We start from the raw sequence: 13521 nt of genomic DNA, 5'->3' as shown, positions 1-13521 counted from the left end.
TTTTACAACTAGAAGTTTATACTTTGGACTCGCTTTTCGCATTTTACCAACTCACCACCTCATGCTTCTGTCAAGCACTAATTTGTTCTCTGTATCTGTGAGATTTTGTTTTTTAAATTCCACATGTAAGTGAGATCATATGGTATTTGTCTTTCTTTGGCTCAATTACTTCACTTACCATAATGTCTTCAAGGTCTATCCAGGTTACTGCAAATGGCAAGATTTTTTTAATGGCTAAATAGTATTTCTGTGTGTGTGTGTGTGTGTGTGTGTGTGTGTGTGTGTGTGTGTGCGCGCGCGCGCGTGCGTGCATGCCTGTCTATATATCTCACATCTTCTTCCTCTTCTTTATCCATTTATCCATCAATGAACACTTAGGTTGTTTCCCTACCTTGACTATTGTATATCATTCTGCAGTGAACATGAAGCTGCATATACCTTTTCAAATTCATGTTTTCATTTTCTCTAGATAAATACCCAGAAGCGGAATTGCTGGGTCATATGGTAGTTCTACAGTTTACATTTACGCCAAGAGTGCACTAAGCATTCCCTTTTCTCTACATTCTTGGTAACACTTGTTATTTTAGTCTTTTTGGTAATAGTCATTCTGACAGGTGTGAAGAGACATCCCATTAAGATTTTATTTTGCATTTCCCTGATAATTAGTAATGTTGAGCATCTTTTCATTTACCTATAGGCTATGTGTATGTCTTCTTTGAAAAACATCTATTCAGATATTCTATCCATTTTTACTTGGACTATTTGCGTGTTTTTTTTTTTCCTATTGAGTTGTCTGAGTTCTTTGTATATTTTGGACCTTAATCCCTTATCAGGTATATTTTTTGTGAATATTTTACCCCATTCACTAGATTGTCTTTTCATTTTATTGATGGTTTCCTTTACTGTGCAGAGGCTTTTTAGTTTTATGTAGTCCCATTTGTTTATTTTTGCTTTTGTTGCTTTTGTTTGAGGTGTCAGATTCAAAAAATCATTCCCAAGGCTGTGCCAGGGAGCTTACTACATAATTCTTCTTCTAAGAGTTATATGGTTGAGGTCTGATGTTCAAGTTTTTAATTCACTTTAAATTGATTTTTGTGTACGGTGTAAGATAGCGGTCCAGTTTCATTCTTCTGCATGTGGCTGTCCAGTTTTTCCAAAGCACTTAAGAGACTCTTCTTTCCTCATTGTATATTCTTGGCTCCTTTGTCATAAATTATATAACAAATATATCCATGCACGTATTCATGGATTTATTTCTGGACACCCTATTCTGTTCCATTCATCTAGTATCTATTTTATGCCAATACCATACTGTTTTGATTACTATAGCTTTGTAATATGGTTTGAAATCAGGGAGCATGATACCTCCAGCTTTGTTTGTATTTCTAAAGATTGCTTTGGTTATTTGAGGTTTTTTGTTGTTCCATACAAAATTCAGAATTATTTGCTCTAGTCCTGTGAAAAATGCCATTGGTATTTTGATAGGGATTACACTGAATCTGTAGATTGTTTTGGGTAGTATGGACATTTGGAAAATACTAATTCTTCTAATCCATGAGCATGGAGTATTCTATTTATTTGTGCCATCTGCAATTTCCTTCATCAGTGCCTTAGAGTTTTAAATGTATAGGTCTTTCCCCTCATTTAAATTTATCCTAGGTATTTTATTCTTTTTGATGCAATTGTAAATGGGATTGTTATCTAAATTTCTCTAATAGTTCATGTTAGTGTATAGAAATGCAACAGATTTCTACAGATTAATTTTGCATCTTGCAACACTACCTAATTCATTTATTATTCTAACAGTTTTGGTTTCTGTTTGTTTTTGGTGGAGTCGTTAGTGTTTTCTGTATATGGTATCATGTGACCTGCAAATAGTGACAGTTTTAGCTTCTTTATTTCCAATTCGAATGCTTTTATTTTTTTCTTGTCTAACTGCTCTGGCTAGAACTTCCTGTATTATGTTAAATAAAAATAGCAAGAATGGGCATCATTGTTTTCAGGGAAAAGCTTTTAGCTTTTCACCACTGAGTATGATGTTTGCTGTGGATCTGTTATATATGGCCCTTATTATGTTGAGGTATGTTTTCTTTATATTCACAGTGTTGAGAGGTTTTTTTTCCATAAATGGATGGTGAATTTTGTCATCTACTAAATTGATCATAAGATTTTTACCCTTCATTTGATTAATGTGATATATCACATTGATTTATAGATGCTGAACCACCCTTGCATGCCTGGAATAAATCCCACTTGATCCTAGTGTATGATCTTGTTAATATGTTATTGAATTCAGTTTGCCAATGTATTTATTGAGAACTTCTGTATCTAATTTCCTAAGGGATATGGGCCTCTAATTTGTGGCATGTGGTATCCTTGTCTGGTTTTAGCCTTGTAAGTTGAGTCTGGAAGAGCAACAATATGGATGGAGTTAGAGAATATATTGCTAAGTGAAGTAAATCAGAGAAAGACAAATACCATATGATTTCACTCATGTGGAATGAAAGAAACAAAACAAATGAACAAAGGGAAAAACGAGAGGCAAACCAAGGAACAGACTCTTAACTATAGAGAACAAACTAATGGTTACCAGAGGGAGGTAGAAGGGGGGATGGGTGAAATAGGGGATAGGGACTAAAGAGTACACTTACCACGATGAGCACTGTGTATAGAACTGTCGAATCACTATATTGTTTAAAAAAAAGAAAAAAAGGGGTGCCTGAGTGGCTCAGTCGGTTACGTGGCCGACTTCAGCTCAGGTCATGATCTCGTGGTCCATGAGTTCGAGCCCCACATCAGGCTCTGTGCTGACAGCTCAGAGCCTGGAGCCTGCTTCTGTTTCTATGTCTCCCTCTCTCTCTGCCCCTCCCCCATTCGCATTCTGTCTCTCTCTGCCTTTCAAAAATGAATAAATGTTAAAAAAATCTTTTTTAAAGAAAAAAAGAGAAGAAAAGAAAGAAAAGAACAAACAAAAAGAAAAAATGAGTCTGGAAGAGTTCCCTCCTCTTCTATTTTTTTGGAAGAGTTTGAGAAGGATTAGTATTAATCATTCTTTGAAAATTTTGTAGTATTCACCACTGAAGCTGTCTGGTCCTGGACTTTTGCTTGTTCGGAGGTTTTGATTACTGATTCAATCCTCTTACTAATAATTAGACGTTTCAGATTTTCTATTTCTCTGTGATTCAGTCTTAGAAGACTGTATATTTTTGGAAATTTATTTCTTTTAGGTGGTCCAATTTGTTGCTGTGTAATTGTTCATAGTAGTCTCTTATTATCCTTTGTATATCTGTAGTATCAGTTGTAACTTTCTTTCATTTCTGATGTTATTTAATTGAATCTCTTTTTCTTGGTGAGCCTAGATAAAGGTGTGTTAATTTGTTTATCTTTTCAAAGAACCAGGTTTAATTTTCATTCATCTTTTCTATTTTATTTTGTCCCAATTTCATTTATTTTCTGTCTGATCTTTATTATTTCCTTAATTTTAGCCTAATTTAGCCTTAACTTTCCTAATTTTGGGCTTCATTTGTTATTCTTTTTCTAGCACTTTTAGTTGTAAAGTTAGATTGTTAATGTGAGATTCTTTTTTTAACATTTATTTTTTTATTTAATTTCACCCTGTTTATTTATTTAAATCATCAATAATTATGACAATTATTTTGTCCTACATTGGCCTCAGAACTATAAAAAGTAAAGACAACTAGAACAACAGCAATGTTTTGCCTCAAAATATTTTTTTTTAAGTCAGGACCATCTTTATTAAGATAATTTTTTTTTAACTTTACTTTTTATTTTTTAAAATTTATATCCAAATTAGTTAGCATATAGTGAAACAATGATTTCAGGAGTAGATTCCTTAATCCCCTTTATCCATTTAGCCCATCCCCCTTCCCACAACCCCTCCAGCAACCCTCAGTTTGTTCTCCACATTTATGACTCTCTTCTATTTTATCCCCCTCCCTGTTTTTATATTATTTTTGTTTCCCTTCCCTTATGTTCATCTGTTTTGTCTCTGAAAGTCCTCATAAGAGTGAAGTCATATGATTTTTGTCTTTCTCTGACTAATTTCACTTAGCATAATACCCTCCAGTTCCATCCACATAGTTGCAAATGGCAAGATTTCATTCTTTTTGATTGTTGAGTAATACTCCATTGTATACATATATACCACATCTTCTTTATCCATTCATCCATCGACGGATATTTGGGCTCTTTCCATACTTTGGTTATTGTTGATAGTGCTGCTATAAACATGGGGGTGCATGTGCCTAGTAGTGCAATTGCTGGGTCGTAGGGTAGTTCTATTTTTAGTTTTTTGAGGAACCTCCATACTATTTTCCAGAGTGGCTGCATCAGCTTGCATTCCCACCAACAATGCAAAAGAGATCCTCTTTCTCTGCATCCTCACCAACATCTGTTGTTGCCTGAATTGTTAATGTTAGCCATTCTGACAGGTGTGAGGTGGTATCTCATTGTGGTTTTGATTTGTATTTTCCTGATGATAAGTGATGTTGAGCATTTTTTCCTGTGTTGGCTGGCCATGTGGATGTCTTCTTTGGAGAAGTGTCTATTCGTGTCTTTTGCCCATTTCTTCACTGGATTATTTGTTTTTTGTCTGTTGAGTTTGATAAGTTCTTTGTAGATTTTGGATAATAACCCTTTATCTGATATGTCATTTACAAATATCTTCTCTCATCCTGTCAGTTGCCTTTTAGTTTTGCTGATTGCTTCCTTTGCTGTGCAGAAGTTTTTATTTTGACAAGGTCCCCAGTAGTTCATTTTTGCTTTTGTTTCCCTTCCCTCCGGAGACGTGTTGAGTAAGAAGGTGCTGCAGGAAAAATCAAAGAGGTTTTTGCCTGCTTTCTCCTCGAGGATTTTGATGGATTCCTGTTTTACATTGAGGTCTTTCATCCATTTTGAGTTTATTTTTGTGTATGGTGTAAGAAAGTGGTACAGGTTCATTCTTCTGCATGTTGCTGTCCAGTTTTCCCAGCACCACTTGCTAAAGAGACTGTCTTTTTTCCATTGGATATTCTTTCCCGCTTTGTCAAAGATTAGTTGGCCATACATTTGTGGGACCAATTCTGGGTTCTCTATTCTATTCTAGTGGTCTATGTGTTTGTTTTTGTGCCAATACCATACTGTCTTGATGATTACAGCTTTGTAGTAGAGGCTAAAGTCTGAGATTGTGACGTCTCCCACTTTGGTTTTCTTTTTCAAGATTGCTCTGGATATTTGGCGTCTTTTATGGTTCCATACAAATTTTAGGATTGTTTGTTCTAGCTTTGAGAAGAATGTAGGTACAATTTTGATTGGGATTGCATTGAATGTGTAGATTGCTTTGGATAGTATTGACATTTTAATAATATTTATTCTTCCAATCCATGAGTATGGAATGTTTTTTCCATTTCTTTGTGTCTTCTTCAATTTCCTTCATAAGCTTTCTATATTTTTCAGCACACAGGTCTTTTACATCTTTGGTTAGGTTTCCTAGGTATTTTATTGTTCTTGGTGCAATTATAAATGGGATCAGTTTCTTGATTTCTCTTTTTCTTCATTATTGGTGTATAAAAATGCAACCAATTTCTGTACATTGATTTTGTACCCTGCAACTTTGCTGAATTCATGTTTCAGTTATAGCAGCATTTTGGTGAAGTCTTTCAGGTTTTCCATGTAGAGTATCATGTCATCTGTGAAAAGTGAATGTTTGACTTCTTTGACAATTTTGATGCCTTCTATTTCATTTTGTTGTCTGATTGCTCAGGCTAGGACTTCCAACGCTGTGTTAAACAACAGTGGTGAAAGTGGACATCCCTGTCATGTTCCTGATCTCAGGGTGAAAGCTCTCCATTTTTCCCAATTGAGAATGATATTAGCTGTGGGCTTATCATATATGGCTTTTATGATGTTTAGGTATGTTCCTTCTACGCCAACTTTCTGGAAGGTTTTATTAAGAAAGGATGCTGTATTTTGCCAAATGCTTTTTTGCATTTATTGATAGGATCATATGGTTCTTATCCTTTCTTTTATTAATGTGATGTATCACATTGATTGATCTGCAAATAGCAAACCAGCCCTGCAGCCCAGGAATGAATCTCACTTGATCATGGTGAATAATTCTTTTTATATGCTGTTGAATTTAATTTCCTAATATCTTGTTGAGAATTTCTGCATTGATGTTCATCAGGGATCTTGCCCTGTAATTCTCCTTTTTTGTAGGGTATCTATCTGGTTTGGGAATCAAGGTAATGTTGGCTTCATAGAATGAGTCCAGAATTTTTCCTTATGTTTCTATTTTTTTGAGCAGCTTGAGAAGGATAGGTATTTACCCTGCTTTATATGTCTGGTAGAATTCCCGGGGGAAGTCATCTGGCCCAGGACTCATTTGTTGGGGGATTTTTGAATACTGATTCAATTTTTTCACTAGTTACGGGTCTGTTCATATTTTCTATTTCTTCCCATTTGAGTTTTGGTAGTGTGTGGATGTCTAGGAATTTGTCCATTTCTTCCAGGTTGTCCAGTTTGTTGGCATATAATTTTTCACAGTATTGTCTGATAATTGCTCATGTTTCTGAGGGATTGGTTGTGATAAATCCATCTTCATTCATGATTTTATCTATTTGGGTCAGTTCTCTTTTCTTTTTGAGAAGTCTGGCTAAGGGTTTATCAATTTCATTTTTTCAAAAAAAAAACCCAGTTCTTAGTTTTATTGATCTGTTCTACTGGTTTTTTTTTGATTCTATATTATTTCTGCTCTGATCTTTATTATTTCTCTTCTTCTGATGGCTTTGGTGTTCCTTTCTTGTTCTGTTTCTAGTTCCTTTAGGTGTGCTGTTAGATTTTGTATTTGGGATTTTTCTTATTTCTTGAGATAGGCCAGGATTGCAATGTATTTTTCTCTTAGGACTACCTTTGCTGCATCCTGAAGTGTTTGGACTGTCATGTTTTCATTTTAATTTGTTTCACTATATTTTTAAATTTCTTCTCTAATTGCCTGGTTGACCCACTCATTCTTTAGTAGGATGTTCTTTAACCTCCATACATTTGGAGGTTTTCTAAACTTTTTCCTGTGGTTGATTTCAAGTTTCATAGCACTGTGATCTGAAAGTATGCATGGTATGATCTCAATTCTTTTATGTTTATTGAGGGGTATTTTGTGTCCCAGTATGTGATTATCTTTGAGAATGTTCCATGTGCACTTGAGAAGAATGTGTATTATGCTGCTTTAGGATGAAAAGTTCTGAATATATCTGTCAAGTCCTTCTGGTCCAGTGTATCATTCAGGGCTACTGTTTCTTAATTGATTTTTTGTCTAGATGATCTGTCCACTGCTATAAGTGGAGTATTAAAGTCCCCTGCAATTATTACATTCTTACCAATAAAAGATTGCTTACATTTGTAATTAATTGTTTTATATATTTGGGTGCCTCTGTATTCAGTGCATAGATATTTATAATTGTTAGCTCTTCTTAATGGATAGACCCTGTAATTATGATACAATGTTCTTTTTCACCTCTTGTTACAGCCTTTAGTTTAAAGTCTAGTTTGTCTGATATAAGTATGGCTACTCCAGCTTTCTTTTGATTTCCAGTAGCATGATAGATGGTTCTCCATCCCCTCACTTTCAATCTGAAGGTGTCCACAGGTCTAAAATGAGTCTCTTGTAGACAGCAAATAGATGGGGCTTGTTTTTTTTTTTTTTTTATCCATTCTGATACCCTATGTCTTTTTTTTTTTTTAATTTTTTTTTTAATGTTTATTTTTGAGACAGAGAGAGACAGAGCATGAGCGGGGGAGGGTCAGAGAGAGAGGGAGACACAGAATCTGAAACAGACTCCAGGCTCTGAGATATCAGCATAGAGCCCGACGTGGGGCTCGAACTCACGGACCGTGAGATCATGACCTGAGCTGAAGTCAGACACTTAACCGACTGAGCCACCCAGGCGCCCCAAGATACCCTATGTCTTTTGATTGGAGCATTTGGTCCATTTATATTCAGTGTTATTATTGAAAGATAGGGATTTAGAATCATTGTGTTATCTCTAGGTTTCATGCTTGTAGTGATGTCTCTCGTCCTTTGTGTTTTTGTAACATTCCACTCACAGAGTCCCCCTTAGGATCTCTTGTAGGGCTGATTTAGTGGTGATGAATTCCTTCAGTTTTTGTTTGTCTGGGAAAACCTTTATCTCTCCTTTTATTCTGAATGACAGGCTTGCTGGATAAAGGAGTCATGGCTGCATATTTTTCCTATTCAGCACATTGAAAATTTCCTGCCACTCCTTTATGGCCTGCCAAGTTTCAGTAGATTGGTCTGCTACTGCCCTTATGTGTCTACCCTTGTAGGTTAAGCCCTGTTTGCTGCTCTCAGAATTCTCTCTTTATCTTTGTATTTTGCCACTTTCACTATGATATGTCATGCAGAAAATTGATTCAAGTTACATCTGAAGGGAGTTCTCTGTGCCTCCTGGATTTTGATGTCTGTTTCCTTTCCCAGATTGGGGAAATTCTCAGCTATTGTTTGTTGAAGTACACCTTCTGCTCCTTTCTCTCTCTCTTCTTCTTCTTCTGGAACTCTCTAATTCTCCCCTTGTGGTGTAGAATTTTTTTATCTCTTTTTCTCAGCTTCCTCTTTTTCCATAATTTTATCTTCTATTTAATCTATTCTCCCCTCTGCCTCTTCATTTCTTACTGTCATTGCCTCTAGTTTATTTTGCACCTCATTTATAACATTTTTAAATTCATCCTATTTTTTAGTTCCTTGATCTCTGCAGCAATAGATTCTCTGCTGTCTTCTATGCTTTTTCAAGCCCATTGATTAATATTATGATTATTATCCTAAATTCTTGTTCAGTTATATTGTTTATATCTGTTTTGATCAATTCTTTAGCTGTCATTCTTCCTGGAATTTCTTTTGAGGAGAATTCTTCAATTTCATCATTTTGGCTAGTTTTCTGTCCCTTATGTGTTTTAAAACTTCTTATGTGTCCTGCACCTATGAACACTATTTTATTAAAGAGGGGTCACTGTCCTCTTTAATATACACTGTCCAGGGCCTGGCCCTTCAGGAGGTGTTTTTTGAAGTTTGTTATTTGCTCTCTGTTGTTGTGACTTTGGTTACTTTCTCTCCTTGTAGTGATGTTTTGGACCCTCCACCAGGTGTGCTTTGATTTGCTTGTTGAAGTAGCCCTGGAAAGGAAGACAAACAAAAACACACACACACACAAACAAACAAAAATAATAATTAAAAAAACACCCCAAACCCCCAGTTAACATCAGCTACAAGTAAATAACAGGGTGGAGGTGGTGCCGATGGAAGAGGCCTTGTCCCATACAAAGAGAGAAATGACAGAGGCGGAGAAAAAGAAAAGAAAATTGACCAGATAAATTATATGGCTTGATCCAGTGAGAGAGAAAGGAAAATAAAGAAGGAGGTGTAGAACATGTATAAAGACAATAGATTAAATATGTCTGCTTAAACAAACCAACAACCAGAATAACCAGACTAGAGGAGGGATGAGAGAAGAAGGAGAAAAGGAAGGAAGAGTATATTATATATATAAGAATTGTCTGAGAGTTAAATCAGGCAATGCAGCAGCGCTGGTCTGGAGGAGGGGCTGTCTGTTCCTCCTCATCAATCCCGCTCCTGTGGATACATAGTTACCAGGCACAGAGGGGAGTGATTCCTTGTAGGTAGCAGCTTTTAAAGTGTGCAAATATGCATAGTCCTATGGAACTGCAATATGATGACCTCCAGATCTCCTGGACCCTCCTCTGAGTGACAGTTGCAGGAAACAGGGCTTTAGTCAAGTATAAGCTCCTTTCTGTGAGATACCAGTGAACTGTGGCAAGGATAATAGAGGACACAAAGATGGTGTCTCTCTGCCTACATTCCCTGAGAGTGCCTCTGTAGCCTCTAAATGCGCAGCAAAGCTGAAGCATGTCCCTGAAACTGAAACTCCAGGACAATGAAACGGGCCTTTTTCAAAGGCAGACTGGGGATGTTTCTGTTGCTGTCTGTGTATTGTCCTGGTGTGGTAACTTGCCCAGAACTGTCTTTCCAATTGTTAGTCCCATGCAGCCCAGGAATACAAGCCCCTCTGGCTACCAGAGCCAGGTAATTGAGGGGCATCCCATGTATGGACTATGCTTTCCCATTAGCCTTAGCAATACTGCAGGAGAGTGTTGAGGACAGGGCATGTCTACAGCTTTTGTGATGCAGGGGAAGAGCACTCAGGTGAAGCACACTTGGGGTTTTAGCAAGGCCAGGAAAGAGTGCAGGGAGTAGGGCACACCCATGGCTTTAGTGAAGCCAAGGAAGAACACTGGGGGCTGGCAAGATTGTGGCTTTAGCAGTATAGGGAAAGGATGTTGGGGGCAGGGCACATCCTTGGCTTTAGCAAATCTGTTTCCATGTACACCTGCCAGCACTAGCATGGTAGAAAGAGAGTGCAAAAAGGATGCTCACTAGCACCTCTTTTCCCAAAGTAAGTCCCACCTGGTTGCTGCCTTTCTGGCATATGTTTTAGGAACAGCAAAAAAATCTCCTTCACATATATTCTAGTCACCTCTCAAGTTTCTGCCTTTGTGCTGGGTCCCAGGAAATTGAGTCCAAGCATGAGCCCCCTCAGAAGCATCTGAGATCCCCAGGGCCCCCTGAGTCCTCTGGATGTAAACTTTGTTTCTAAAGCTAGACATTTTTTGGTCTTCCTCTTTCTGGTACAGGTCCCAAGAGTTGTGATATTCAATTTGGGACACAAACCCTTCTTCTTAGGTAGAAGCTCTGTACTGTGGTTTGCCATGCCCAGAGTAGGGTTTTTGGTGAGCATGTGCCTCTGCCTCACCTACTCATCTCAAGGTGGCCTTTCTATCCCTTGTTGTATTGGGAGTTGTTCAGCTAGTTTTCAGCTTTTTTTTTTCCTGTGGGAAATATGTAGCTATAGATCTGATTGGTCAGTAGGAGGAGGTGAGTTCAAGTTCTTCCTGTGCCATCATCTTGGACCGCTTCCACGATGCAGTTTTCAGAAAAGTCATACAATGGATTATCTTTTCCAAGCAATCTTTTTGTTCTCACTTAAATAATTTAATGTTTATGTGTTTGTGTCTCAAGAGATTTGAGATTTTTGAGAGGAGAAGCATTCTCACAACTTCCATGGTCTTTTCTAGTATTCAATACTCAGGGAGTTTTCCAAATAAGACTGTTGACTACTTGGTTCCTGGAGCACAACATTTTTACCCTCTCTAAAATAAAACCACTAGGAAAATAGACTTAACCAAACTTCTATCAGTCACAACACCTGATATTTTAAAAACACTCATTTTTCAAATAGCTAGAGTTTGACATTTCTGGTTAATCAATATTTAATATGGTTATTCAAGTTTGAACTATGAGCCATCCATCCATTTGCGTATGGATGTGAACGAAAAAGTTTGGCAAATCTAAGTGGGTGAGGAAATCTTCCCTGGTCAGCCACCACCAACTGGATAACACTTAGGGAAAATGGCCAGATAGATAGATAACCCTTGAACAATGATGGTGTTAGGGATGTTGATCCCCGGCTCAATCTAAAATCCATGTATAACTTTTTGCTCACCCCAAGTTTAACTACTAATAGCCTAGTATTGATGGGAAGCCTTACTGATAACATAAACATTTGATTAACATATTTTATATGTTGAATGTATTATACTCTGTATTCTTATGATAAAGTAAGTTAGAGAAAAGAAAACGTTAAGATCATATGGAAGAGAAGATACATTTAAAGTACCATACTGTATTTGTTGAAAACTATATATACGTGGACCCATGCAGTTCAAACCTGTGTTGTTCAAAGGTTTTATATATATATAATATATATATATATAGTATAGTATAATATATATATATACTGTATATATATATATAGTATAGTATAATATATATATATACTGTATATAATATATATATATAAGCTCCTGTTTGTAGCTAGTAACACTAATATATATATATATATATATATATATATATATATATATATACTGTATATATATATATAGTATAGTATAATATATATATATACTGTATATAATATATATATATAAGCTCCTGTTTGTAGCTAGTAACACTAAGAATTAAGAGGAATTATATTTTATGCTAACATTTGAAATTTTCATTCTGCATTTCCCATTTTCTTTTCTTTCTTTCCCTCCCCGTTGTCCCTCTATTTCACACTTACTTTATGTCTCTTTCTAATTTGAGAAGCATTCACTAAGACATTTTGTCACTTGAGTTGTTGTAGTACTTTGTCTTATATTTTTCTAAGTCATGATAATTGACATTTTAATAGCTTTAATTGATCAATAAACAGATTGTCTTGGCAGCAACACTATGGATTTCCTATTATATTGGACATTATATCAAGAGAGGTGACATTTAAGGAAAGGTAGAGGATACTAATATTTATTGAATACCAGTTATGGTTCACACACTATGCTAAAAACTTGACATAGGAATTCTTATTTAAATGACAATGGGTTAGGTGGTTGTACTGTTGCTATTTTATAAAGAAACCATCAAGCTGTCCTGGATCATGATGGAGCTGTGATTCCCTCCAGGTCCCTATGGCCCTGAAGCCTGTGTTCTATTATCCTAAATTCCAGCATCTGGTGGTGTAAATTTAGAGAAGTCAGTTATATATTGATTTATATCATCACATTCCAGAAAAAGGATGTGAAATAGATATATCACCTAATCTCTCTGGATTACAGTTTGTCAAAAATGAGGCTCTCAATTTCATTTTAATACTCTGCTTTGATAGCTTCCATATGGACTAGAGCTCCCCCCAAATGCACAGATTAAGTGTTCATGCATCTCTTGTGCTGTATAATGTGCATTTTATCACAAATATGTATTTCACATTCATAAAATCTGTTAAATTCTGTTGCCACAAAACTTTATTAAGATGTTGATTTAGCATGAAACAATATGAAACGGTATTAATTCAGTGTTTGTTATTAAAGAAAATTCCTTCCCAAGATTTCAGAATTTCTGATCTTTTGAAACACTACAAATCACTAAATATGGCTAAAACTACTTTTTGTCCAGTTGACAGACTTTTTCAAGGCTTGTTCCACAATTTCAGAGAGTTACAGTGTGTCATGAAGGATTCTACATCTTTTACAGTTGTGTCAAATATACTAGAAAGCTAAAGCCATTGCTAAACTACACTTTGATCACAAACAACTCCTTCAAACTTAATCACATAGCCGTTTATTCATGAAGTCACTCATTCACATAACATTTCCTAGGTGCCTACTATATGTAACAAAAACCACAGGGCCTCTTATGGAATAGTGAACCAAAAAGATACAGAAAATGCCTTACTTGAGTTTACAGTCTAGTAAGTAAGGAAGAAAATAAATAACTAAACACACAGTCTCTCTCTCTCTCTTTCTCTCTCTCTCTCTCACACACACACACACACACACACACACATGCATACACAGTGCGATGAATATTATGAAGAAAATAAATGGAATCATATCAGG

The 13521-nt window shown here is 36.1% G+C and overlaps 1 protein-coding gene and 1 long non-coding RNA gene across 2 annotated transcripts in view; one reads left to right on the top strand and one right to left on the bottom strand.

Moving 5' to 3' along the window:
- MEI4 (meiotic double-stranded break formation protein 4) overlaps nucleotides 1–13521 on the bottom strand; it is a 210399-nt gene that overhangs the window by 12880 nt on the left and 183998 nt on the right. The window lies entirely within an intron of this gene.
- Nucleotides 1–13521, top strand: part of LOC122220107 — a 269768-nt gene that overhangs the window by 255679 nt on the left and 568 nt on the right. The window lies entirely within an intron of this gene.

Source organism: Panthera leo, chromosome B2, assembly GCF_018350215.1.
Source record: "Panthera leo isolate Ple1 chromosome B2, P.leo_Ple1_pat1.1, whole genome shotgun sequence".
NCBI lineage: Eukaryota > Metazoa > Chordata > Mammalia > Carnivora > Felidae > Panthera > Panthera leo.
The sequence above is the reverse complement of the archived record's forward strand: the minus strand, read 5'-3'. Positions and strand labels throughout refer to the sequence as shown.